Source organism: Pelecanus crispus, chromosome 10 (assembly GCF_030463565.1).
Source record: "Pelecanus crispus isolate bPelCri1 chromosome 10, bPelCri1.pri, whole genome shotgun sequence".
In the NCBI taxonomy this organism is placed as follows: domain Eukaryota; kingdom Metazoa; phylum Chordata; class Aves; order Pelecaniformes; family Pelecanidae; genus Pelecanus; species Pelecanus crispus.
This window is the reverse complement of record NC_134652.1, coordinates 23,879,377-23,906,380: the sequence shown is the minus strand read 5'-3', so window position 1 is coordinate 23,906,380 and position 27,004 is coordinate 23,879,377.

The window sequence follows — 27,004 nt, the reverse complement described above, 5'->3', positions numbered from 1 at the left end:
GCTCTGAATCACTGTCTGGTTCTGATACCAGCTCTGTCAGAGTCTGACTGCCATGTTGGGCAAATTCCTTCATTCCTCTGCCTCATGGATCATGAACAGGCAGCGGCAGGCAATGCAGGCAGCGATGGTTAGTCACAGTGAGGCATCTCATTTGCACGCTGTTGGTCTGCCTGAATAGCATCTCCCCAGCTTGCCAGGGCTGCCTTGAACTCCTCGCTAACCCGTATTCCTGTTGATGTCTGCCATCGTGTTACACCTTCATTAATTCACGTGTGAAATGGGGAGGAATGCTATTTGTCCCACCAAATCCACCCCTGCACGTGTAACATGAGTTGAAACATGCTTTGATAAATGTTGTGGTGTAGAGTGTTCAGCTACAAGATGCTGCGCCAGGACACCGTGAGGAGAAAGATATGTCTGGGTCCTGGAGAAGGGAGTTGGGTGTAGGGAACAGGCACCACTGAGGGCTGTGTTTCAGGTGGCTTTACAACACTTCCCATTAGTTAATTTTGGTCCTTCTGTTTCTATGTAAATCTACACAGTTCTTCTAGCAGTTTCATTAGACTTTATTTTCAGACATTCAGAAAAGCTTGTGAAGTAGAACTTAAAGATGGAAGCATTATTTACAGTCTGTCATTATGCTGTGTGCTGCTGATCAAACTTTTTCTCTTGCTTCTCCCCTGTGCTCCCAGATAAAATGAGAATTGCTGTATGTAGTGCACCAGGAAGTCGTGAGGGTTAATGACTCATCCCATGGTGCTCTGAACGTTACAGAGTTCTTGAAAGGGTTTTTATCTCTAAATACAGATTCTGCATTTCTGAAGCTGAAGGATGCAAGCAGGTGTTTTGAAAAACATGTTTGATCCAAGTCATGCACTCCAAGGGCTTTATGTAACTATTGTTACAAAGTTTATTGGAAAATCAGTGAGAGGACTTCTGCCACCAGTTAAGTTGCTTGAACAGTAGAAAGCGCAAAGCTTGCCCTGTTTTCAAATGAGTAGGGCCAAAATTCTGTCCACTTTGCTTGGGCCTGCTGTTGTTTAGTAAAATAGAAAATAGATTATGAAAGTATTTGTAGTGAAAGATAAATTTGTAGGAATTGTTGCATTCGATACTTTTCCTTTTTAAGTAGAAACAATATAAAGACCTTGATTCAGCGCAGAATAAATCTCAGTTTTGTTGCACCGATTGTGTAAAACTAGGCTGCTCTGCTCAACACTTGCCTTTAAACTGTTTATATTACCTAAAATGTCATTCCAGAGCAGAGTTTGGCTTAGGACTGCAGTGAAAGCCATTTTATTCCATGTATGGACCTAGTCTCCCAAAGCTATTTTAGTGAGTAGCTAGAAGATATTTTTTAGTGAGCCATAATTTCATTTGTGTTTATCTGCATTGGCCAATTTAATGAGGGAGCTATGCTGTTCTGCAGTTCTGCTCTGCATTATTTCAGGGAAAAGACAGGAATTTTCAGGTGCAGGCTGGGGTTTTGCTTTTTTTAAACACTTTATTTAAAACCACATATTGAAATCACTGTGTTCTCAGTTTAGCTACTGAGGAATGAAACCCTTCTGCACCTAGAAGAGGCTCCGTTAAAAAAATTACATCCCCTGTTGGTGTTAATCAACATTGCCTTTAACAGAACCAAGCCGTTTTAAACCATTGTAGGCACTGGTTCCAGCTTTCACATCTCAGCCTACAGAAACTCATTAATTTCTCTTGTTAGAACACAGTGATAGCTGGGTGAAGAAGATCTGCTGGTTCAGCAGTAGAATCAAAAGTCTTTGTTTAAGCTTCTATCCTTGGGACTATGTTGTGGCAGTTCCCCAGAAGCCCGGTGTAAGGATATGGTATAGAACTTTGCTGCTCTGGGAATGGCAGCTGGGCATTTGTTTGCAGGACAGCTTCCCTTAGGATGGATCCCCAAAGGGTGATAAGGAAAGTATATTTGTTTGACTGTATTTTTAATTTGGCATTATGCCATGCTAAAGAAATAATTTTGAGTCTTTTTATGTTTGAGACACCATTTGGTGCTTGTTCAGAATACTCCCTGGTAATAATTGATATGATGTGATCTTTTAACTTGGAGGAAATGTTATAAAAGAGGTGTGTGTGTATATATATATATAAAATACTAGCTATAATTAGAAATAGTAGGCTTTTATGCCATTGAATACTCCTTTGAAAGTGCAGAACTAGTATCTTTTCCTGCTGTAAGTAGCAAACAGTCATTCTAATATGGCTGCCCAGATTCCTCCATATATATTCTAGAAAGTCCTTTATTCCTCTTCCAGGGGATTTATCTCTGGAATTAAAGGGCAAATTGCACCTCTGACAAGGCATGCAGCCTTTGCCTTGAGACTACTGACTGCTGTCATCCGTTGTTGTAATCTTTATACTTTAAGTGACCTGGAGGCAGATTTTCAAAGGTATTTAGTTGCTTAAGGGCCATTAGACTCTAAATGGGATTTCAGAATTGCCTAAGTAAATTAGACTCCTAATTCACACTGTAGATCTGATTAAGAGGCTTCAGGTATCTCTAGGTGCCTAAATACCTTTGTATAGCTGCCTGGTGGATAGTAGGAACTAACCTGAAAGCATACCTGAAGGCCACAAAACAATCATCAGCACACAGTAGTTTTGATAGATTTTTGAAATTAGCAGTATTCAGATTACTGAAGAAGAGGTGAAAAGCTCTGAATTTGTTATTGATCTTTGTCTTCCAAAGTGGTATGAGTCACCAGCTTGAGTAAGCCCATATTGTAGGGCTGGGCTGGAGTAGATGTAGGGCTGATAGGATGTATATGTAGTCTGTGCCACTTCCAGCACCAGCTGGGCTGCAGTCTGGAGCCATTTCATGCTTCTTCTATTGATATGAATAAAGACTTACAAGAGACATTAGCAACTGTCAGAGAGATCTGTGGTAGATATCTGTGGTGGTTTGACCCTGGCTGGATGCCAAGTGCCCACTGAAGCCGCTCTGTCACTCCCCTTCTCAACTGGACAGGGGAGAGGAAATACAACAAAAAAGCTTGTGGATCGAGATGAGGACAGGGAGATCACTCAGCAATTACCGTCACGGGCAAAACAGACTCGACTTGGGGAAAATAAGTTTAATTTATTACCAATCAAAACTGAGTAGGGTAATAAGATATCAAACCAAATCTTAAAACACCTTCCCCCCACCCCTCCCTTCTTCCTGGGCTCAACTTCACTCCCAATTTCTCTACCTCCTCCCCCCAAGCAGCGCAGGGGGACGGGGAATGGGGGTTGCGGTCAGTTCATCACACATTGTCTTTGCCACTCCTTCCTCCTCAGGGGACGACTCTCCGTGGGTCCACAGGTCCTGCCAGGAGCCTGCTCCAGCGCAGGCTTCCCACAGGGTCACAGCCTCCTTCGGGCACATCCACCTGCTCCAGCGTGGGGTCCTCCACGGGTTGCAGGTGGATATCTGCTCCGGTGCCTGGAGCACCTCCTCCCTCTCCTTCTTCACTGATCTTGGTGCCTGCAAAGTCGTTCCTCTCACATATTCTCACTCCTCACTCCAGCTGCAGTTTGTGTCCCTGGTTGGTTTTTTTGCCCCTTCTTAAATGTGTTATCACAGAGGCACTACCATCTATGACATAGTCGCCATCACGGAAACGTGGTGGGACGACTCTCATGACTGGAGTGCTGCACTGGAGGGCTATAAGCTCTTCAGAAGGGATAGGCAGGGTAGGAAAGGCGGTGGGGTGGCTCTGTATGTTAGGGAGTGTTTCGACTGCATAGAGCTTGACAGTGGTGATGACAAGGTGGAATGCTTATGGGTAAGGATGAGGGGGAAGGCTGGAAAGGCGGATGTCCTGTTGGGAGTCTGCTATAGACCACCCAACCAGGAGGTAGAGGTAGATGAGGCATTCTATAAGCGGCTGGCAGAAGTGTCGCAATCACTAGCCCTTGTTCTCATGGGGGACTTCAACTTGCCAGACATCTGCTGGAAATACCACACAGCAGAGAGGCAGCAGTCTTGGAAGTTCCTAGAGCATGTGGGGGATAACTTTCTAATGCAGCTGGTAAGCGAGCCTACCAGGGGAGGTGCCCCGCTTGACCTGCTGTTTACCAACAGAGAAGGGCTTGTGGGAAATGTCGAGGTCGGAGGCCGTCTCGGGCTTAGCGACCACGACATGATAAAGTTCTCAATTTTGGGTGATGCTAAGCGGAGGGGCACCAAAACTATTACCATGGACTTCCGGAGGGCAGACTTTGCCCTCTTCAGGACCCTGGTTGGGAAAGTCCCTTGGGAGGCGGTCCTGAAGGGCAAAGGGGTCCAGGAAGGCTGGGCCCTCTTCAAGAAGGAAGTCTTAAGGGCGCAGGAGCGGGCTGTCCCCGTGTGTCGTAAGACCAACCGGAGGGGAAATCGACCGGCCTGGCTGAATAGGGAGCTTTTGCGGGGACTCAGGGAAAAAAGGAGAGTCTACCGCCTTTGGCAGAAGGGGCGGGCAGCTCAGGAGGAGTACAGGGATCTTGTTAGGTCCTGCAGGGAGGAAATTAGAAAGGCAAAAGCCCAGCTAGAACTCAATCTGGCCAGTGCTGTAAAAGACAATAAAAAATGCTTTTATAAGTACATTAGCAATAAAAGGAGAGCCAAGGAGGATCTCCATTCTTTGCTGGATGTGGGGGGGAACATTGTCACCGAGGACAAGGAAAAGGCTGAAGTACTTAACGCCTTCTTTGCCTCTGTGTTCAACAGCCAGACCGGTCATCCCCAGGGTACTCAGGCCCTTGAGCAAGAGGATAGGGATAGGGACCAGAATGGAGCCCTCATAGTCCAGGAGGAAGCAGTTAATGACCTGCTATGCCACCTGGACACTCACAAGTCTATGGGGCCGGATGGGATCCACCCAAGAGTACTGAGGGAGCTGGCAGAGGAGCTTGCCAAGCCACTTTCCATCATCTATCAACAGTCCTGGTTAACAGGGGAGGTCCCTGATGACTGGAGGCTTGCCAATGTGACGCCCATCTACAAGAAGGGCCGGAAGGAGGACCCGGGGAACTACAGGCCTGTCAGCCTGACCTCGGTGCCGGGGAAGATTATGGAGAGGTTCATCTTGAGCAAACTCCACAGGCAAGTACAGGTCAACCAGGGGATCAGGCCCAGCCAGCATGGGTTCACAAAAGGCAGGTCCTGCTTGACCAACCTGATCTCCTTCTATGACCTGGTGACCCGCCTGGTAGATGATGGAAAGGCTGTGGATGTCATCTACCTGGACTTTAGCAAAGCTTTTGACACCGTCTCGCATAATATCCTCCTCGGGAAGCTGGCAGCTCACGGCTTAGACAGGCATACTCTTCGCTGGGTAAAGAACTGGTTGGGTGGCCGAGCCCAGAGAGTAGTGATAAATGGTGTTAAGTCCAGTTGGCGGCCGGTCACGAGCGGTGTTCCCCAGGGCTCTGTTTTAGGGCCAGTCTTGTTCAATATCTTTATCAATGATCTGGATGAGGGGATCGAGTGCACCCTCAGTAAGTTTGCAGACAACACCAAATTGGGTGGGAGTGTCGATCTGCTCGAGGGTAGGATGGCCCTGCAGAGAGACCTGGACAGACTGGATCGATGGGCCGTGGCCAACTGTATGAGGTTCAACAAGGCCAAGTGCCGGGTCCTGCACTTCGGTCACAACAACCCCATGCAACGCTACAGGCTTGGGGAGGAGTGGCTGGAAAGCTGCCTGGCCGAAAAGGACCTGGGGGTGTTAGTAGATAGCCGGCTGAACATGAGCCAGCAGTGTGCCCAGGTGGCCAAGAAGGCCAACAGCATCCTGGCTTGTATCAGGAATGCTGTGGCCAGCAGGAGCAGGGAGGTGATTGTCCCCCTGTACTCGGCGCTGGTGAGGCCGCACCTGGAATACTGTGTCCAGTTGTGGGCCCCTCACTACAAGAAAGACATTGAGGTGCTGGAGCGTGTTCAGAGGCGGGCAACGAAGCTGGTGAAGGGTCTGGAGAACAAGTCTTATGAGGAGCGGCTGAGGGAACTGGGGTTGTTTAGCCTGGAAAAGAGGAGGCTGAGGGGAGACCTTATCGCTCTCTACAACTACCTGAAAGGAGGTTGTAGTGAGGTGGGTGTTGGTCTCTTCTCCCAAGTAGCTAGCGATAGGACAAGAGGAAATGGGCTTAAGCTGCGCCAGGGGAGGTTTAGACTGGAAATTAGGAAAAATTTCTTTACGGAAAGGGTGGTCAGGCATTGGAACAGGCTGCCCAGAGAGGTGGTGGAGTCACCATCCCTGGAGGCGTTTAAAAAACGGGTAGATGTGGCACTTCGGGATATGGTTTAGTCTGGTCTACCCTTGATTAGTCTAGAGTGGGCTTGGTAGTGTAGGTTAATGGTTGGACTGGATGATCTTAAAGGTCTTTTCCAACCTAGATGATTCTATGATTCTATCATCGCTGATTGGCTGGGCCTTGGCCAGCGGTGGGTCCATCTTGGAGCCGGCTGGCATTGGCTGTATCGGACATTGGGGAAGCATCTAGCAGCTTCCCACAGAAGCCACCCATGTAGCCCCCCTGCTACCAAAACCTTGCCATGCAAATCCTATACAATATCTCATTGGCTTGAACCTTAGTGTCTCCTCAGAATATTGCCATTCCTTGGATTGCTTTCATTCAGCTTTGAGTTCTTGCAAAAGTAAGTTTGTCTTTCAGGCACATGTTCAGTAGGCAGTCTTTTAGGAACTTCTGTTTGTTTCCAAAGAAATTTCTTGAAAATGTTTCAAACTTATCCTTTAAACTTAGTCCTTACCTTGATCTTTCTCCTAGCAGAGAAATGTGAAAACATTCAAAAACTTCAGAAGTTGCAGGACTGGGCCCTGTAAATCCTGAATAGGTCTTCAAAAATTCAGTTGGTGCAGCAGTCTGATTTTTAGATATTTGGAGCTAATATCATCGTTATCGATTTTGTATGTCTCGGAGAATTGTTACTAAGTTCTTAACAGTCAATTGAGAAGGTTCTAGCACAAGACAGAAGTTTCTTTTCAAGCATGTGGCTAAATTCAGCTAAACTGTAAGTTGATCCAGCTCATCTGTCCTTGACTTTGGTGTTATGCCCATTTATACTAGAGTTAAAACTCATACCAATTACGCGGGTTGAGAATCTTATGACCTACCTGGGATATCACTTTGGGCTATATTCAAATGCCAGTGATAGGTATACAACGTAGACATTATGTTTACTCTTATCCATTGATGGTGTAAGGAGTCAGGCTTTTCTTGAATTTTAGGTAGTCTAAAGTGCTTATTGCGGCCTTGAACTAAAACGGCATAGAAGTCACAACACCAAAGTTGGGCATATGTAATGGGCAGTCTGAATAATGCCATTTGTCTCAAGGCTGCTGGGAGAGACTGATCGCACATTTGCCTGTGACCATTCAACAAGGTTGTTTAAGGTGAGAAGTGAATTCCGAGGGGAAAATTTTGAGTGGTCTGTCTAGGTCGTATATCTTATAGGATCACACTGTGGCCATGTTTTTTCATTCTCTGTTAAGGCTTCTTCGAAGATGAATGCAAAACTATTCCTCAGGAACACTGTTGAGAGGTATTTTTCTTTATTTGCTTTTAAATGTCAAATATTTGGTTTTCCTCTCTAACCCTTGGAAATTATTTCATTGTCAAATACACCTGGAATTTACTGGATACTGAAGAACACTGTTATTAAAAGGGGTAAAGGTGGAGAAGCCAGTGAAACTGTTCTTAACATACAACAATGTCATGCTAGAGTAGCTCTCAGTAATAAAGGGTGGCTCTATATACCCCAGAGCTGGACCACATTGTAGAGCTTTGTGTACTTGCTGCTTCCTCTGAGCTGATGGACAAAGTCTTTTAATCTGAAGGAGCAGAGGTTCATACTTCTAAGTTAAAGTGTTCAGTTAAAGTGTTCCAGCTTTGGTTTCTATGTGGATGATGTTCCTAGCACATTCTTGTATTGGGACAAAGGAGGATAATCGGTAGCAAAATACCAACAAAAAGTTGTTGGTTAGGCACAGTGATGAAATAAGCATACCGTGACATAAAATTTAAACCCCAAATTCCAAAGAACTATTTTGTCTCAAAAACTGAATTTGAAAAGTCAAGATAAATTCCCTTGTTTCTTTGACTGGGAATTTCACAGGTGCTGAAAGGCATGAGATTCTTAACAACAGTTGGGTTCCCAAATACCTTGGGCCTCTCTGAATATCCTGAGTAGAAAAAGTCAGTAACACTCTTCTGGGAACGTACCATATGGAGAGGACAAAACACCTGGTTTTGAGCAGTGGTTTGCAAAAGGCTGTAAATACAGCTGGGAAAATATTGCTGTATTCATAGTTATAATGGCATACTGCTGTCATCTGAAAATGCTGAAACTCTGTAGTAAGCTGTTAAATGGAAGTCCATTAATATAGCCTTTAAAGTTTTCCACTGCAGGTTCTTGAATGCGCCTGCCTCCTTTTTTGCTACAATAGGCAGTTTGCTTTGCGCTGGCTTGCATACCAAGTACAGTTAGTTAATGAATATTTAATTGCCATTAATGCAGAGACTCTTGTTACATAGGAAAATATGTGGTACAAGAAAAGCCTCAGATCCATCCTCACACTAGAAATGGAAGTCTGAGTATTTATTGTAAGTCCACTTTTGGAAAGTTTGCTAGTTGATTCTAGTTTAAGTTATCTTTGAAATGGCTTGGTGTGGAAGCCCCATGTTTACTGGGTTTTTATTGTGACTGTTATGGGACAAAGTGGTGCTAGATTATTGAGTGTGCTAAATAGGGAAGGATCAAATATAATGAAAAGGGTTGTGATGCCTGATTCCTAGGCTGTAAGCCTTTGAGGCAGTACATGTTATGTATTTGCACGGTGTTTTTAGGTGCTATGATAATACAAACAATGCATAACTCATTCCAGCTTTCATTACTGTCTAGAGACATGTGGAAGCAGGAGAGGAGCCAAGTGTTAAAGGCTTAGAAATAAACATGAGCAGAAATCAAGACTGTGCAGTATCTGGAGCAAGTACAGGTGGATGAAGGGTAAACAAACGCAAGCCATTAGAAATATGGATGTGCGTCTTTAATACCTAAATCCTCAAACGAATGTGTCCTTCAAGGTAGTCTTTCTCTTCTGTATGCAACAAGTGGTCATGCTGTGGTCGAACTAGTCTGGTTCACAGCTTAACAGGCATCGGGTTGCCTGTGGGTAGGGATCTTGAATTAGTCCAAAGTCCTCACAAATAGGATATTCAATGCTCAGACAAACAAAGTATTTTGGTAAATGACATTGCAGCTTGAGAACAGAGTAACTCTTGTGTGTGTCGGCTGGGTGAGGTGATCTGTGCAGTGTAACAATCTGTCCATTTGATAGCATGCTTCAAGTGTCCTAGATATTATGTTTATTTGTTTGGCAGGCATTATGCTTTCCTATTGATAGCTCGAATGTTTCATTGACAGTAGCAATTAATCTACAATGATCTACCTTGGACAGTTTTTTTTTCATTAAACATGAACTAAAATGATTTGTTGGGGAATCAGAATGAAAAGCCATTTAGATTTAAAACACATGAAGCAAAATTGCTTTTCACACAAGTTCCTTTGCAACGTCTTTCGCTTTTCAGTGCTTTTTGTAGCACTGTTCCCAGAGAGATGAACTCACTAGAAGAGACAGGGACTGTAAGGTAAGAGTCTAAAGCCTGATCAGATACCTCAGTGTGAGCTGTGGGAAATACATATATCATGGAAAAAACAGCTTTTAAAAAAACCCACCATCAACAAAATAAGCCCTATTGTTGTGAAGATATGTGGATATTATTTGTCATGTAGTGCCAAGAACAAGATCCAGACTCAGGAAGTGGTATTTAACTTTATTTGTTATCTCGGAGTTTAAAGTCCATGATCTCTTCTCTGTAGAGACAGAGTCAAAGGAAATGAGGCTGATTTTCTCAGTAGCTTACAGACTTCTCCAAGACCTGTTTTTCCCAGGTCATTTAATTTAACTGTTCTTTGACTACTAAAAGCAAAATGATAAACTGTCTTTTACTGCAGCCTGGATGTCTACAAAGGGTGGTAAGGATGAAAGGATGTTGTATCTCCTATTTCCATACACCTATATTTGATGGATGTAGCACCTCATAGTTAGGAAGAAAAGCAGAAGCTATGTTTTAACTACTGTACCAAAGAAAGATGGAGACCCGTTTGCATCACTGGTTGGTCTGTCTGTCAGCCTTTTTGCTAGGTCTGCGTAATTTATATGGATTTTACATGTCATGACAAAAGATTATAAGGTCAAATTCCTCCTACTACTGGTAGAGCTCTACTCCTGGTAGAGCAGTTCCTGTGAGTGACCTCCAAGTTCTTGGATCTGATTCCATGGATCTGAAGAGGCAGGCAAGTTTAATTAGGCAAAGTGTTCTGTCATCATGTCTCCTTGTAAAGAGCACTACCTAGATGCATTTCAGGTTCCCATTGTTAATTTGAGTCTCAGCCAAAGTTAACATAGCCAAAATTTCTTCTCTGTGGGATGTCAGGAACTGTATCTAATGAACTAGTCAGAGCATCAGTATATTGGTATATTTCTGCCCTTAGCACTCCATCGTATGGCATCTCAGCAATCTGTAGCAAGGTGGCTTCCATTGTACGCTGGGCTGAATATGTCTATAAGGGATTATTTCTACAAATAAAGTGTAAATAAGCTAAATGAGTGCTAATAAAGACACTGGGCTGGCATCTCGGGTAGAATAAATCTACCTAGTGCTGTCTGTGAGGAAGTTCCTATGAAAATATGGGTTTCTCCTTCTTTGATGTAGGTATAGATTCATCAAGCTGGTTTGTACTTTAGTTGGTCATCTTTTATGCATTGTTCTTCCAGTTTCTCTGGAACCACTCATTCAAGTTTTGATCAGTAACTGTCAATGAGTAGTATGTTATGCTATGACTTTCAGGCAGTGAACACCTTTTAGTACGTAGCCTAAGCCCCCCTTTAGTATGTAGGGGGCTGTGACTCAATTGCAATTGAACAGGAGACACTATTTTATTATTTGTATTACAGTAGTGCTGGGAGGACACAGTTAGGACCACACCCTCCATTTCTCAGGCTCTAAACAAAAGTAAATTTAGTTCTTGCCCCAAAAAGCTTGCGGTTCAACCAGATGTTGTAGTGGAAACACATTTTATCTGTGGTCAAATGAAAGTACCTTTGTTTATCTGCCTAGCTGAAGAATCATGTCATAAAGTATAAGCTTGAGAAGAAGTGGAAAGCAATTTTCACTTCGCCTAAAACAATACTGTGTAATTCTTCTTTATGACATTATTGAGCAGTTTCTCACACTCTTAAACTGTAGTAATGGCTGCTACTGAACCTCAGTTTATCCGATTTTGGCTCAGACCTCTTCCAGTTCGTTTATTCTCATTTTATTTGACATCTGCATCACAAATCTACCTGTCAAGTCTCTCTACCTGTCAACCATCAACAACAAAGTTGTTTTTAAAGTAAAACATTTTATCAGTTCAGCAGTACTAACTCAGCAATGGAAGCTGGATATATTGTGGGTTTGAAAAGGAAAAAAAAAAACCAACCCAACCCCCAAACCCTTCAAACAACAACTTAATTTGGAAGTCTTTCCTTGTCTTGTTATCTTGGTTCAATTTGCAATATATTTTGAGCATACATGTTACAGTGTGTGGAGGGCCACAGGACAGATAAAATTAAGGGTTGAAATATGGTTGTGTTATTAGAATCAATTTTGCACGTCATTTTTCAGTGTCTCATTGTGGGAAGAACATTTAATTCCAGTCATGCATCAGATCTGTTTGACTTACACATACCACGAAATATACATAAGTAAACCAAAATTACTTCAGGCATCAGGGCTCTGAGAACTTTCTGGGCAAGTGTAACATTCCAGATACTTGGTGCAACAGTATACACGGAAACAAGTATTGTAAGGAGATACACAGGGAAGGTATTTTTTATATATTAAATTCACGCAGCAAACCACATTGACTTCAGGGGTTTCTTGGCAAATCACCAAGCCTCTGTTATGATTTAAACAAAGAGGAAAAATATTTTGTCAGAATGGCAGAATTGTAATGTCCTAAGGGGTCAGGAAAAGCATATAAATGCTGTTTAAAGTTGTGTTTTGTTGTACTGTTACAGTAGTTGCTTCATCGTCATTAAAATTTGGTTATATCTATCTAGCAAAATGCTAAACATGTTTCTGTAGGGAATATGTTGTCCTTCTAACATCGAGGAAGCTTGTTTGGGTTTTTTGTGGTGGTTTTTTTTTTAATGGCATAGCTGAGTCAGTTGTGGTTTACATCCTGTGAAAGGGCTGAAGCCTTTTTATTTGAAATACTGAACAGTAAATGCATCTTTTATTCAGATCATCCCAAAGCAAAACGTAGGAAGATTCTAGTTCTGATGGACTCCTGCCAAACAAGACATAAAATAGCAGCTTAAAAAATGTAAAAAATGCAAATTACCCAAATTTTACCCCAGTTTGGGTAAACCCCAAATATCACTCATCAGAGTGAACATTCTCAGCCCATGCATGAAACCAAGAAATAGTCTGATCATCAGAGCTCTTCATGTTAAACCTGTAAATACTGTCTGAAACTTAGATAATGTTGATGCACATTAAAGTACATTACAGTTTGGTTCCAATGACTATGAGGTGTTGGAATAATTCCAGTGCAATATTTTCAGCAAGTCACAAATTCTCTGAAATTGAAATGTGCTTCAGAGATAGCTCAACTTTGACAAAATGCTGACAGGATCCTAACTGCCAAACACATTTCCTGTCTGGGTGTCTCTCTGGTTCCTTGGTTGTCCATTTTCTGGGATACTTTGTCCCGGCGTCACTACCTTGGGGAGATGCTGAGCGAACTGCCTCTGGGTTGCAGGTTCCAGGCTCCCAGGCCAAGTGCTCTGCACCCTTTTGCAAAGAATGGACAATGATTTGATACTCCTTCCTTCTAAGGAAGAGGAAAAAATAATTCAAGATGGAAAAATTCCCCACACTTAAGAATTGCCTTTTTGTGCACTGTTCTAGAGCATGCATCATGTTGGCAAGTAGATGGACAACTTAAGTTGTTCTGTTGATTTAGCTTTAAGTCGTCGTCACTTTGCAGAATCAGGTATTATATTGCTGCAAGGTAGAAGATTATGCCTTAAATTTTCTATAGCCTTAAATTTTAGATGGGGGTGGTACTAGGAGATTAAATGACTTGTCCAAATTATTCAGAAAGCCTCCTTCCAAGGAAGCTGAACTCAGCTCTTTAGCCTTCACCAGAGGGTCACCATGCTTTCCTTTGTGAAACAAAACCAGCGTGATCTTTGGCACTGCAACCTTCCACTGTCTTGCTGCCAGTAGTCTCCGTGTATTTGATGGTCCCTTCAGCTGTAGTGGAATCAGTCATGTTGCAAAATGGAACCACCTTCTTTACACTTGAAGGCTGGCTCCAGGTGCCCGTGTGGGTGTGATAATATGGTTTTGGGTGATGGTATGAACTGTAACTAAATTAGAAGCTCTGTTCCTGTGTTCTTCAGCTATAAAAATAGGGATCTTGTTATATGCCTTGGTTCAGGCACAAAATGCTTGAGAGGAGCATGGGGGTGTAGTTGGGGAAGACTTCTGTTTTCTTAGCTTTTAAACTAAAAACCAGTAAGCTTAAATCACCTTTTTCTTTATTATTGTATTTCTTATTAGCTTTAACACAGCGTGGCAAAAACAGGAAACATCCATAGAAGTTGTCAGCCTTATCTACAGTAGCATTTCCCTTCCCTCAGCTGCACTAGTGCTCACAGTGATGATAGCTACTGGTATTTTAATTGGTGCCTAGTGTCTTCTCACTGTCAGTGTGCCTGGATTATTTGGTAGTCCCAGCTGGTGGCCATGGGCCACTAGGGTTAATAGGAATGCAGGCACAGCTGGTCTGGGTCAAATCCCTGCATGCTTTAGTTTGTGAAAATTTCCGATGGCCTCCAGTATGTGGTAGAAAGGATATAGCAGTTAAAAGGTATCTTTCATTATTATAGACTAATTAGGGCTGTCCTAACTTCCTGAGGGAGTATGTAATAATACCCAGTAGTTACAGAAGACTGAAACCAGGCAGGAGTTACTAGGCTGCAGAGGAGAAAATGTACTAGCTCCTTCTTCTGTCTTAATGGAATGTAACCTGGATGAAAAACAAAGCTGGGAAAAAATGAGAAAACATTCTCCATTCTTTGGACCCTGTACACTTAGGCCCTAAAGGAGGCTATAGAAGTGTTTTCTTTCTTGGTGTGGAAGTGGGATTGCACGGCAGCCTTGCTTTTTAAAATCTGGATGGTTTTTTTCCTCCTTTTCTCTTTCATTCTTGTTTTATTTCTCACTTGCATTGCTGAGGCTGGTGCTATTTTGCCTGCATCTCTAGAGTGAAAACAGGCTTTGCATTCACGAGCTTCTAATCGGAAGTGATGACAAGCCCTTGAATGGAGCACTGTTGCCCTTGTCCTCATGAAATATTTTATCCTGTCTGATATCATTGGACATGCAACTGTAATAAAGGCCAGTTTCTGCCACTGGATATGTGCAGAAGTTGATCCCCGTTACCTTTGTGCAGGAACACCTCACAGTGACATCTGTGGCTGTGCTGAACATCATTTCCTCCGTTTCAGGGGAATAAGATGATGCTTGTGCATTATTAAAAGGGCCTAACAAGTTTCCTGGGGAGAGTCTGTGAAGTACCGTGTATAACAGTATTTATGTAATTAACTCCTTGGGATTTTAATGAAACATACTGCTATTTTGCAACCATAATTTTAATTTTCTGGCAGCCTCAGAGTAACAAGGAAACTGTAAATTGCACAGAGTCCCTAGGCTATTGTGTCTGACAGGAAAGGTGGACAATTTTTCTGTCTTGAATTGATGATTAGGTGGAATCTAATTGTGATATTAGCGTATAATCACAAGCATTCAGTGAAATGTTATCAACGTGTCATTCCAAGGATAAGGTGTAGTAAGAAACTTACATTTTTTTTTCCCCTGAAGTTTTTATTTGAGAAGTGATGGAGGAGATTGAGAAAACAAGCAGCAAGAGGTGAAACAAAGTATGTGTGTTGCCTCTGACTTCCCATTACACCCCCTCTCATGTGGAGTTAGGTCAGATACCAGGTCAGGTACTAGGCTCTCCTAATGGACTAACTTCTTGAGCTTTCACTCTGCTTTTCAGCCTGGACTGCCAGCTTTCTCTGAGCTGTCTGTGGTTGTGGCTACACTGCTATCCATACCTGAGCTAGCAAAGCAAACAGTGTCCTACACTTGATGGTTGCAGTAATGACTGAAGAGTGTATGTACCTACAAGCCCTTCTTCTTTGATCTTCAGAGTTGTAATCTGCAGGAACATTGTTCCTCTATACTGATGGAGTTGCAGTCCCTCCTGAATGCCCTGTCCCTTTGTGTGGAACGTGATTTGTCCTTTCCTTAATAGGGTTGAGCTGAACGTAGTGCCCTTGACCTGACTTAGTTTAGCACTATTGTAAAACAACCGAACAAAGGTCCATCTGTCTTCCAAACCCAGCCTCACCAGAAGTATACGTTTCTGTGATGCCCAAAGACTAGCAAAATCATCTTCATTCTGTAGCTTGTCTCTGGTGCGGGACCCCCAGCCCTCTCCTGGGATCTGAACACAGTGTGTCTTCCTACTGTGCTGTTCTCATGACAGTGGGGTTTATGTATGGGGAAGCTAACACAAGCTGTAACAGTCTACTTGATAGTAGATAACAGTTTGCAGTTGTCTCTTAGGAGAGCCCTGGCATTTGGTTTCATTACAGAAGACAGTAAGGGAAGATGAGGGGAAGAGCTAGTTGTGGGTGAACGAGGAGGGCTCTCTGGACATGGGCTGTGCAGACCACAGGCTGATAAAGCCAAAGCAGCCAGCTTAGGAGAGTTGCTGTCAGTTAGAACATAAATTGTGGAGGTTTGTTTCAGTTGGTGATGGTATAAAGTCCTAAACAGACTTGTCCAGGGAATCTTTACAGGTCTTACATTATGCCTTATACACAGTGATCTCGTACATTTTTCAAATGCTCTGTGCAGTTCTGTCCAGGATGTTTTTCCCTCAGACCAAATTTTTAGGGTGGGTCACATGCCATATGGTGACAATGGACAGCCTAGGTCCTTTTGGTCCCAAGAGAATTTCTGGGACAGTTTCTCAAGTCTGATTTACTGTCTCTTGCGCTGTTCCTTCTCCAGAGGAGCACAAATATTTTGGTGACCTCAAAGCTAATGCACTCCAGTGTCTCTGGATGGAGACAGCGACATTTTTGGCAGTGTAGTTTTGGAGCATTAGTCTCCCTTTCATTCTCAACATTTTTGGGGATGCTTCTAGCAGAAATGGTGACCTTAGAAGCATCTGGAAACTAGTCCCTCCAGACACAGTGGAGAGATTAATTTTGCTCTTCATGCCATGGTACTCCCCATGAAGTTGAAGCAGTTTCCTGTGTGTACATAAATGGAAAGCAGGTCATCTTCTGCCTAATTGTGAACCTTTATCTGTATTCTCTTAATCAGACCTCTGAAGTTCTTTTATTCATTAAACTGTCTCATAGTCTGTGGCTACTGTTCTATGTCAGAAGGTTTAGGAGCAAGTTTCACTGTGTCATTTCACATCTGAAACTTTCAAAAATTCTATAGTGAAAAAAATACTTGGCTTAATTTCCTTCCATTATTGTAGTCTGTTCTTCCCAAATCTCTTCCTCATACAAATATAAGCTTTCTCAGTTGAATATCACAGTATTGTGAATATAAGGGCTGCATTATCCTGGCATATAATTCATAAGATTTGTTGAAGTGACAAATAATTGACTCTGAAGTGAGGTGGACAAAGAAAGGTGTCAATTCTTGGCATCAGTGTATTTCCATTGTGTGGGGTGAAGACTCAAATCTGCAAATTTAAGATCTGGATCATGTGGGCTCTACAATACTCCTGTGGTACATTTGTATTGAAGATTGTTTTACCTCAAACAATTTAAGGAATTAGACTAGTTGCAATGCCTCAGGTATTAATGATATTGCATCTCATTTTTAATTACACTACTGTAAGTTTAGAATAATACTATTTAGAGGGAAGGTGTTGGATCCAATGCAATATAGATCAGAAGCTTGTGTAGAATCTATAGCTAAGAGAAACTCAGGTATTTGAGGATTTGAAATTCTGGTGTTGGCAAATAAAAGCAGAAAGAGGAGAAATAAAATTGTGTGTTAGTACTGGTATTATGGTATTACATTATAAACTAGTGTAATGCCATTGACTTTAGAAAGTACTCTCACTGTACTTTTTGAGGATCTGGTCTTTTGAGCCTGTATATACTCCAATTAATGCTGTTAATATAATAAGTTATCTTAATTACTTCTAAAAATGTTCTCTTCATTTTCCAGATGGTACCCTGGATACGATGGGAACTTGCCCAGTCAATTTTGCCTTCCATGGGCTGATAACAATCTGTTTATAAAAGGTTTAACATCCTCTCTTGCTATCTTCATGTTCTGCTTTGGCCTTGTTTATTCACAACTGAATGCCTCTGATTATATTAGCTGTCGTGTGCTCACTATTTGATGCTTTGCATAGTAGAACTGCAATAAACTGGCTGTGCTAGATGTTCAGTGTATACTTAAGACAATGACCATTTAGCTATCTCATTTCCTTAGCAACATTTTAAAGATTAATCATAGAGAGTGGTATAAACCAAGAAAAAGGTGGTTGAAATAGATCAGAAATTAAGTATTTTGGTGTTTTGCTTGGACTCAATATTTTGATAACTTGGTGCAGAATTCACAACCACCACAATGACTTGTTTGTGTGCCTGAAATTTGGATGAGCAGTGATAGAGCAATTCTCAAATATGCAAGGCTAAATTTGCTGAGCCCATTTCTTGGTCTTTGATGAGACTGCAGTAAGCAGTCAAATGCTTAAGACCCGTGACAGAAGTGGGTATGTTTCCCTTGGGGATTGGAGGGGTGGCCACTCATTTGCTAAACCCCAGACAGAGGCCATCGAGTCACTGTCGTATTGACTTCTAAGTGGGTAAAGCAACAGCCTCCTTCCTGTTGGGGAGATTGCTGTTGGGGTCGGCGTATTAGAAGGATCTCCTGTTTGTTCAGTTTAGCAGCATAGGGGAGAGAGGGAAGGCTTTAAAACATCTAGGGGTAGTGTTTTGTTTTCAAGTACTCTTAAGTACAAATGTATTCTTCAAAATCGTTGCCACTGGAGTTTGGTTTTTAACTGTTTTGATTGTCATATTACCAATTTTATGAGAATAATTTTGTAGCCTGATTTTTGTGTTAAAAATTAAGGAGCGGCCTCAATACCAACACATTATTGCCTGTGCAAAAAACCCAACCCAAACCAAAAAACAACAATAAAAACCACCTCACCAAAACACAAACACCCCCACCCAAAACAACCTCCCCTGCCAACCTTATTGCATATATCAAAAGGACATTATATGATCTCTCTTTCCTTCCTTCAGAGAAGCAGGTATAGACACTGCTGTGGGATGCCTCTTAATGAGTCATGATTCACTCTTGCAGGTGATTTACTAATTCTACCGTAGGCGTGAGAGTTGGGCATGGTTTCTGCTCTCTTTCTCTCTGAAATAATAGATTGTTGTGGTTCAGTTTGGTTTTGGGTTTTGGTTTTTTTTATTTCTGACAGGCAATCAGTCAGTCTTAACTGAGTAGCTCTGAGTGGATGAATCATGGGATCAACTAACCTTGAGGATGAGGGTTTAGACTGTAGTTTATACAGTTTGTTTAATTACTTAGTAATAAAGCAAGGAAGGACTGGGGAATTTTGACCTTACCTGGTGTGGATTTCACTGTATTTTGGGGAGAGACAGCATGTCCCGTGCATGCTGGCTGCTTATAATGTGAACACTATGCATTTAAACCCTGAGTGGAGAAGACATCTGGGAGGACTTTCTGAAGCTCATTGAGGCCTGGATTGCTCATATTCAGCTTAAGACAAATCCTTAGAAAAGGTTACTTAGTCACTGTGTAGGGGAACAGACCTTTGCTGGGCCTTGTTTCTCAACAGTTATGCCTTGGCTGAGTAAATAGGCCCTTTGAGCAAGTACCAGATTTGGCAACCGAAATAGTGCTTTTCATGCTTCAGGCTCAAGCACAAACTCAAGCCCTCAAACTTGCATCTCAGAAGATGGCAGCAATCATTCTTACTTTGTCAATGAATGGGTTTGTGTTCTGTGCTGTTATAACTCTTCAAGTATCCTCTATACCTCCTTGGTTCCATATACATTTTTAGTTACTTTCTTGGACGTTTTTCATATTGCTTGGTCCTTTATACATCAGCATGAAGAGAATATTATATTCTGCCACTCTGATGGGTATCATTGTCATCTTTAATTGCATAAACTCTTTCTATATGATTATTCAATTATTTGTATTGTGATAGAGTCTAAACTTGTCTCAGTCATAAGTCAAGATCTCCTAGAATTTCCACAAATGCAAAACAAAGAGACTGTGTTGCCCATAAGAAAGACCTTAGACCTACTTTGACCTATTCTGCTTTTCATGTAGAACTAATATGAAATTACTATAAGGTACAGGTCCATCGGTTTTGAAAGTGGATTATAGTGCTAGCATCTGAGAGTCAGAGAAGGGATAAACTGTGTCTGCTTTGCCACTTAGTTATTCAATATTGCAGCTGGAGATGGGGAGGCCGTATACAATGTACTGTCCCTGGCTGACACAAAAGATTTCATTTGGCTGGGGCGGCTCAAAGCTGTCACAGGTGTTCTCCTTTCATTTACAATAGCTCCCTTAAAATATAAATGACTGCATTTATTACATGAGCTCTTTTGCCTTCTTTGGAATATCCCAGCTAAAGTTACATTACACATAACAAATGCTCTTGCTCTCTTGAGAATTAGTTTAATTACTGATGTAGGTGGGTAAAGGATCTATCGTGTCCGAGATGTTAATTTTACCATGCTTTAATTAAGAGGTCAGGTGTGGAAGGCTGCAGAATACCTCCTGCTTAAAGATGCTGAATAGAATGGTGGGGGATAGAAGGCACTGATATGATGAGGTTTTTACTGTCTGTAGGAGTATTGACTTTCCTTCTGCATCTCCTTACAATGAGGCTGGCATCTGGAAATACATGCCAACTTTTATTCGCTCATTGTGTTTTCTAACATTAAAGGCTTTTTCTGTCCAGAGTCTTCGAAGCACCAAACCAGCATGTCTCTCCTTTCAAAGGTGATGGTCACTCCTAGGTACCACTGAATTCCATCAGAAAGGTCAGGACTGTGTCCTTTTGCCCAGTGTGTTTGAAGAATAGGGCTGCAGCTATCCTATGCCCCTGTGCTCTGGCACAAGGGAGGATGTGGGGTGCATGTTCACCAGAGGACAACAGGTGCTACCATCTCTGAACATCCAGTTGTTTCCTCCTCATGTCTCACTGTGAGTGTGGGCAGATACCTTCCAGCATTTAATTTGAAAGTCTTGTTTCTAGCTGACTCAAAAAGCAAGGAAATGGACTTGGAAAACATTCAGGAAGAAAGCAAAAAATGGGCAGGCAGAAGGAAGGTGCGTCTCATAACAAGATTAGAGAAAACTAGATGATAAGAATGCCTTGCAGTAGGGTGGCTGGGACATCCCCGTCTGAGCTTGTTATGTTTGCCGTGGCAGCTGGAGCAGCAATGCTATAGATAGGAGCAGGTGTTCACTGGCCAGCGTTTGAAGGTTTTCTTGAGATTGACCTGTTGCACTTTTAGAAATACTAGGTGACCAAGTAAAGTAGTACTGTTGCTCTCCAAACAGCTGTAAGGACAGTTGGTGGTTTTTATTAATGTCTTTTTCATCCCTTATTGTCTATGTGAATTGCTGATTCATTAAGATGTGATGTGTGATACAGAAAATTTCTTTTCAGAAACTTTTCTCCTTTTTCATGTATTTTCTGTTGGTGTTTTCTCCTCTCTGTGGTGGTCACTTCTCTTGCTTTTAAAGGGGAGTAACAGTTCGGCTATGCCACTGCCGTCCTCTGCATCCCTGGAGGAAAACTGGTGTAATACTGGAAAAACAGGGAGTTAAATATTAACATGTACTACTGAATGTTCCCACTGAAAAAATCAGGAACATTTCCAAGCAGTGAAAGCAGACTTTCCTTTCCTGTAGTTAAGTTTTGCTGCTTAACTTTTAAAACTACAGCGTGCCTGGTCATTTTAACATGGTTAATAGTTAGAAATTGGGAGTCCTCTATGTCTTAAGTGCGCTCACCCAGGCTGCTTCTCCTTACCAGGTGATGGACCTAGGGGAAGAATCTCATGTGGTGGGTTAGTCCTGAAATGTATAATAATTTTTTTCAAGGTAAGAAGTTGATTTTTTTTTTTTTCCTTCCCTCTGTACTTTGGCTTGGAAATGGAAGTTTTGTTGCTTGCTTTCTTAGTCAGAAGGGCAATGCTAGTAAATGTTGTGATTTGATATTGATGCTACAGTAACTCCTTAAGGCATACTCAGAATTGGGTTTCCTCTTGGGTTATGAAGATGCATAGCTGCCCCCATTTGTATTAGCTGAGGACCTAATTAGCTAAGGCCACAAATGCGGCATTGTATTCTATTGTCTTGAAATGTCACGACCAGTCTTTGCTGAGATAAAGAGGTGCACAAAGGAAACGGTTTTGATGAGTCTTCACTCTTAACAGTTTGATGTATTCAGAACACATATTTATTCTGTCTTGCTGGTTGTCTCAGGTGTCGAGACTTCTGCCTCAGTGGACCGGGAATCCCTGCTCAAGGTGTTAAAGCTCTAATCTTTGCAGAGCAGCTCAGATATCAGCTGTGGTGAAGCAGGAGCTGTAAAGCCTATGACCCTGAACTGGAAGAGCTAGATTGGTTAATATAATGTTTGTGGGCTGATATTGCTGAAGCTTCTCTCTGTATATGTAAAAAATATGCATGATGATGCAGAGTTGATCCTTCAGAAATAAAATGATGGGTTTTGTTTTAATTCCGATCACTTGCATTTGTGCAATAGCATCCCAAAGCAAGAGAGGTCTTGGCATTTGCATGAGGCACGTGCTTCTGCCTACAAACAGCCAGTAAGATAAGTCAATAAAAACAAACCATGCAAGGCATGAATTGCTTAGAGGTGGAAGAGACCTATTAGGCTATCTAGCCCTCCCGCATGCCAGTGAAGAATTGCTTCAACTGGATTTGCTCTAAAGGACAGATGAATAGCTGAGTAAAACACAGGATCATATTTTCTGTATGATACGGTGGAAGGCCTTCTATGCTTCAGTTTTTACATTTGCATCTAGCTTTGAACCTCATAAGCAGCGATATCCCAGAGAAATTTTTTCCAGGCTGTTTGATTTAAAGTGTAACAACGGTCTGAACAGAAACTGCTCTGATTGCACAGATGTGCAGTTTTGCTTTGTGGGGTGATTTTTATCTCATCAAAGCAGAACAAGAAGAAAAAGCAAAAGTCTGTGAGTATGGCTATCTATGAGAGCGCAAGTGTGTGTGTTTGACAGCACGAGAGGTCTGTCCATATTATATCAATTGTGAGAATAAAATGGCTACTCTGCCTGACCATAGGAGGGAATTTTACAAAGGCAACACATTGCAAAGAGAACAAAGGCCTCGCTGCGTTATGGCTGTGTGCGACACGCTGTTAATGCTAAAGCTAGCTACCATTTCCTATTAAAGTAGTGTCTCGCACGTTCGTGAAACAGAGGCTGTAATGCAAAGTGATTTAGCTCACTGGGAGCTGATGCATCTAGTTCTGGCCCAGACATACGAGGCCTCTGTCATCAAAAAGGCAGACAAACATGTTGGTGTTTTAAGCAGCTTCATCTGCTGACTGGACGGGGAATTGCAGGCATGTTTGTTTCATTGCATTAATTTCTTGCATTATTCCCCTTTTGTCTGTTATTGTTTCCTTACCAGTATTTGTATTTGAACAGAAAAAGAGCTCTGTGGTAAATTATGTGCATGCCCCACTTCTTTCCAGGCCCGACATGTTTATATATACAAAGAATTATGGAGGAATTAAAGAGAGGACCAAAGAGGCTCAGAAATTCTTTGGAAGAGCTTGTCAGTTTTTTAATTAATGGGCATATAGCAGAGGGAGTGAAATCTGTTGCTCAATACCATAATAGGCAGTGCAGTGCTTCTGCCTCTCTCTGTCATCCTTAACAGACAGATTTATTTTTGGTAATGAGACATTTAGCTCCTTTGCATCTATTAAAAGCCAGTTCCAGTGTCAAAAATCAGTTGGAAGTAACATGAAAAAGTTTAGTGGTGAAATGTGTTTCTTTTGGATGCTTATTGCAACTCCATCAAATCCTGGGGATCCTTTTTCACTTTATTTTGGTGTATTTTTGCCTTGCTGCAACTTGCATTTCTGGATGGTTTAGGTGTTGTTCCGATAGCACCAAATAACGGTGTGAATATTTAGATTGCATAAAGAGGCTAATGGAATTACTTTCAGGGCAATAATTAATATACTATACTGTCAGTGTAAATAATTGTTTTTCAACACTTTTCTGTTTGTGGACCCTTTAGGGCTTTTTGTTAGCCCCAGATCCCTGCCTACCTGACTTAAGCCTATTGAAAGCAGACTTGATTTTCTTCATGGGTGTCCTTGAAGCAGTCCACAGAAAACCATGGGTGAGTGGCAGTCTGGTTCAACTCACCTGGAGCCATAGAGAAGGAGTCCCCATAGAAGTAATTGTGGTAAAAGAATGCCATTAGTCAAAAAATGTGGGCTCTGCATGTATTTCTGGTCCTGATGCAAACCAGTTAGGAAAGTATTTTCACACTTGTGGACTGAGTAATTAATGTCATACTTAAGCAGGTCAACAAGCAGACCACTTTCCTTAAGCTGTCCATAGAGAAGCTTGTGTGGGCTCTAGATGAATGCAGTGAGTTTTTTGTAGACGTTTGTTTGAAATTCTGTGGGTTTTATTAGATGCCTTTTAATAGGTTTTCAAACTGTTCTATAGCATTCTGCAGGTGGGATGTAATTTTCCTAGTGAGATCTGAAGTGCTTGACAACTGGTGAAAAAACAACTGCCTCCTTTTAGGTTTGTAAATAAGATTTCTTTAAAGAAGCTGTGTGGTGCCTCTGTGCACCTCCATTTTGTTAGCTATAGAAGAGGGGAAATGGCCAGGATATCAGAAAGGCTTGCTGATATGAAGTGACCCAGAAGCTTATTCCAGGAAGTTTATTTTCAGAAAGTGTTGAGTATTCATCCTTTGAGAACCCTTTAAAGTATGTATGATTCACACCAGACATTCCTTTCAGTCTTGGCTGATACCCATCTCATAAAGGTGAAATAAGACTAAATAGATTGATGCAAGGAATGTTTTGACTTTTTAGCTGATAAAGTGCTAATTATAAGAACTGCAGCCCATCTAGTAACAGAACCAGATAACAAACATTGAAAGGTTACTGTTGCAGAGGCGTTACGTCATCCAGCTCCATGGATGAAACATCTTTTCCATGGAAGGAATTGCATCCTACGTGGAAGGGATTCTCTTCTGTACTGTACAAAGCCTACAATTGTCCTTACCTACCCATTTCCTTTCACTCTTCCGTTCTTGCACAGAAGTTATTCTCCTCATTTGGCTTCTGCTGCAGTCTCTATGTCGATGTACTATAAACAATGCTATCCTTTCTTTCCCTTACCCTCCTACACATGCTTTTGAACAACTCTGGTTGCTAGGATTACAGTCCTCATAAGGCTTCAGGGGGAAAAAAGCGTCCCTTCATCATCAGCTTCCTTTTGCAATCTCTGTTCTTCTTTGCATTACTTAAGTAATTTTTTCCAAAGGCATGTTTGCTGTGAGACCTTTCAACAGCAGCGCTGCTGCTGTGCTCCTTGATGCTCTTCCTGGCCTTTTGTTTAAAAAGGCATGGAAAGTCAGTGACTAAGTTGCGGAAAATGATGCAACTTCATTGTATGCTGTGACTTAAACCTTCAGCACCTCGCACAGGGACTACTTTAATTTGTGATGAAAAGAGACAAGTGCTCCAAAATGGCAGAGACATTGACATTCTGTTCTGTTCCCTCTCCTTCCTCCCTTCTCCCCTGCACTCAGGTTTTACACACGCAGATGCTGACTCTGATGCATCACATACACTGCAGAACTGGACATGTTTCTCCTTCACAGGAGGCGTGTGGAAAATGACAGCCTTCACATTATTTCAAGTGGCACAGCAGCCATCCTTTGATGTGCCAGACTGATTTTTGCAGGCAAGAATTGACACTGAGTTAGACTGTTGTGGGTAGAAGGATGGATATACATGCTCTTTGTTTTCTAATAAACATGTTGTTTTGCAATATTGATTTGATGTGTGGATTTGGTCAAGCTTGCAGTCCTTGAATTTTCCCTGCTCGCTGCAGGGGGGTTGGGCTCTATGATCTCTAAAGGTCCCTTCCAACCCAAAGCATTCATTCTGTGATTCTATGCACTTCTGTATAGTGTGAGCACTGATATTTGTTTATTTTTTTTTTTTTTTTATTTTTTTAAATGTGGATCCTGATTCTCAGCATGCTTGATCTTCAGAGCTCAGGTCCAGGAAGTTTTCGTGCTTATTCCAAGGATCTCACTGTAGCCTTTTCTGGGTTAAAAAGTGTAGTCATTCCAGAATCTGTGTTAAACCTTAAGTTTGAAACCCCTTCAGAGTCTCAAAATAGTACAGGATAGTACCAAGTTCTCTGGACCCCACTGGACCTGTGGACAAGGCAGGAGCTCATTTTGGAAGAACCTGTGTTCCCATGGGTCTTAAAACTTTGCCTGAGATATTCAGGAGTGAGCTGTTTAATAATAATGCTACAGTTGAATGATCCCTCTTAATCAAAAGGCCCAGCATGCAGCTACAATGAAGAGTGAAGTTTTGAACAACCTGGCACCGATCTCTGCATCCCACCAGCCTGGCTGATCCCCACACTGCCTTTGGCACCCTGTGAGAGTGGGCACTGCTGAAGTCCTGCCTCTGTATCGCTGAGCCATGTGCTCTGGGGAAGGAAAGGACAAGGGGCAGGAAGACACGTCATCCACGTGAAGATACGATGTGGTTAGAGAGGGGCAGACATTCAGCAGTTGACACTCAATGCAGTAAATTCAGGACAATATTCACTCCATCAAAATCAAAGAAGAAATGTTCTTACCCTTTCTGTCACAGAACAGCTCATATTAGGGTACAAAACATCTCTGTTTGGGCTTCCTCCTGGGTTTTGCATACAGGAGACTATCCAGATTTGTTGGATACCAGGCAGACCTCTGCCAGGTCTTCTAACTTGTTTCTGCTTAAATGTTTAGCAGGTGTGGTAGAAGTATCAGCTGGGACGTTGAACACAGTGCGAGTGAAAAGCAAAGAGCTCATGGTGAACAGTAATTAAGAAGTACTGCAAAGGGTGGATTGGGAGGAGGCAATGAAGTGGAATAGTTATGAATGAGATTTCTGCACAAGATGCAGGGAAGGTTGCCCAGAATATCTCCTTCTACCTCCAGCACCTTCCAGTTTTCCAGCATCTTTATTGATAGTATCTAAGAGATGTACTTCTGCTGCTCCTACCTGGATATCCAAACATTTCACACTTTTAAGTCATTCAGAAAATTTACTTAAGCCCTAAAATAGGGCCTCAGTTCAGAACATATGTTCTGTACATTTTCCATACTACTTAATTTAAAAGTTAAAAATTCAGATACTGTACTCTCATCTTGCTCAAGCTGTTTGGAAGCTGCATGGCCGCCACCTGAGCAAAAGTTAGACCACTGCGCTTGCCAGAAAGGAAATTTGTGCATATTTTGCCCTCACCAGACCATTTTGCAGGGAGCCAATGGGATCCTGGATACTTTCTTCAAGCAGTAAATCAGCAGTTTAAAAGCAGAATTTCATTTTGCTGTTGCTGCCTTTCTGGCTGTTAGGAATGTAGTTGCAATGTGTGTCTGATCCTCAGGGATATCAGTAGGAAGCATGTGTTAATGATTGAACTTAACTGGACTC